The sequence below is a fragment of the Macaca mulatta genome, chromosome 4, assembly GCF_049350105.2.
Source record: "Macaca mulatta isolate MMU2019108-1 chromosome 4, T2T-MMU8v2.0, whole genome shotgun sequence".
NCBI lineage: Eukaryota > Metazoa > Chordata > Mammalia > Primates > Cercopithecidae > Macaca > Macaca mulatta.
In genome coordinates, this window is record NC_133409.1 from 12,167,067 (window position 1) to 12,169,172 (window position 2,106).

A 2,106-nucleotide genomic window follows, 5' to 3' on the forward strand; every position below is an offset into this window, starting at 1 on the left:
GAGGCTGCGGGCAGGGCCAGGCCATAAGCCCAGGGCTGAGAGTGGCGCCACTGCAGGCCTTGTGCCTCCCAGGAGAGTTGGCAATGGGCCTCTGCCCCTTGGATGGCACCAGAACAGCCTAGGGGACAGGATGGAGGGCTCAAGAGGAAGGTGGGGTGGGGAAAGGGTGAAGCAAACTCCTAAGGATCCCACGGCCTCATAAGAGGGAGAAGCCAAGAGCCCAACCATCCCCCTCCCTTAATCAGAGTGACACAGAGGACCAGTATGTCCCCATCCAAGGCCCTGGAGAGACAAAGCTACCAGAGTCAATGACTGCCTGACACAGAACAACTTTTGATGGCCAGCTCCGGGTAGGGCTGAGCAGGTGAGGGCAGGTAGATAGTGATTCTGAACTCATGAGGTGGCAGGTGTTGGAAATGGCTGTGCCACCCTTTATAGACTGACCGCAGGCTGAACTGGTAACACTGTGACACTTCAAATCTAGCCTGAAGCCTGCTGTCCCCGCGACCTAGTCACAAACAGCTGCACTGAAAATCTAGCCTGAAAGCTTGCTGTCCACATGATCCAGTCACATACAGCTGTGGGACTGAGACACCACGGACTGCCCGCTGGTGAGCCCAGTCTCAAATCTGTCCCATGGCCACACCCCACCTCTCAGCCTGGGGAGGGCAGGCAGAGGAAGCAAAGAGCCCCTCATGCCCTCAGTCTGCCCAAGACCCCTCAGGATCACCACGCAGAGAGGAAAATGCCACCACGCCCTGTCCCCATGCACCAGGGCAGCAGGTCCTGGGTTCAGATCCTTCCCAGCTCCAGACTCACTGGCTCTGTGGCCCTGAGAAACTCACGCGAGTGTGCAACATTTCAGTCCCTCTTCGGTAGAAGGGGACACCGACAGCCCCTGCCTTCCCCCTGCCCCCCAACCCCAGCACAGGGATCACATGTCAGTCCCAGGAAGGCCTTATCACAGCCACTGTCAGCAAAGAGAGCCACTGTTGTTAACAATTTTAAAAGTTTTAATCTAAGAGCCTTATAAGAATCACCAGTGGTGGTTGGTTTTTTTTGTTTTGTTTTGCTTTGTTTTGTTTTGAGATGGAGTCTCACTCTGTCACCCAGGCTGGAGTGCAGTGGCAAGAGTTGGGTGCCAGAGCATCACTCACTGTCCACCCAGGGCCCTTCTAGCACCACTCCAGGCCTTGGCTTTGTACTCAACAGAAAGCAAAACCATTTCAGTAGTAGCAGAAGCATTCTGCATGGGTAGTAATGAAGGAAGGGACAGTGTTAATGGAAATCAAATGTGCCAAGTGCAGTGGCTCACACCTGTAATCCCAGCACTTGGGGAGGCCAAGGTGGGAGGCTTGCTTGAGCTCAGGAGGACGAGATCAGCCTGGGCAACATAGAAAGACTGTGCATAAAAAAATTAAGGTTAGCCAGGCATGGTGGTACATACCTGAAGCCTCAGTTACGCTGGGGGGCCAAGGCAGGAGGATCACTTGAGCCTGGGGAGATCAAGGTTACAGTGAGCTATGGTTGCACCACTGCACTCTAGCCTGGGTGACAGAGTGAGATCCCATCTCAAAAAAAAGAAAAGAAAATAAAAAGAAAATAAAATGCAAAGAAAAGTCAAATGAAAATGATTGAGAAGAAGGAAAGAAAAGAATCCTGTTCTGTTATCTTTCTTGAAGATAATCTGGAAAGAAACCAGGCAGGAAAAATGAAACTTTGGGATATTAATATACTCACTGAATGTTTTTAAGAGGATACTACTACAGAAAAGGTCTATAGAGGCCAGGAGTGGTGGCTCACACCTGTAATCCCAGAACTTTTGGAGGCTGAGATGGGCGGATCACTTGAGGTCAGGAGTTTGAGACCAGCCTGGCCAACATGGCGAAACCCCATCTCTACTAAAAATACAAAAATTAGCCAGGCATGGTGGTGCACATCTGTAATTCCAGCTACTTGGGAGACTGAGGCACAAGAATTGCTTAAATCTGGGAGGTAGAGGCTGCAGTGAGCCAGGGTCATACAACCGCATTCCAGCCCGGGTGACAGAGCAAGACCCTATCTCAAAAAAAAGAAAAAAAAGAAAAAGAAAAAGGCTGGGCACTG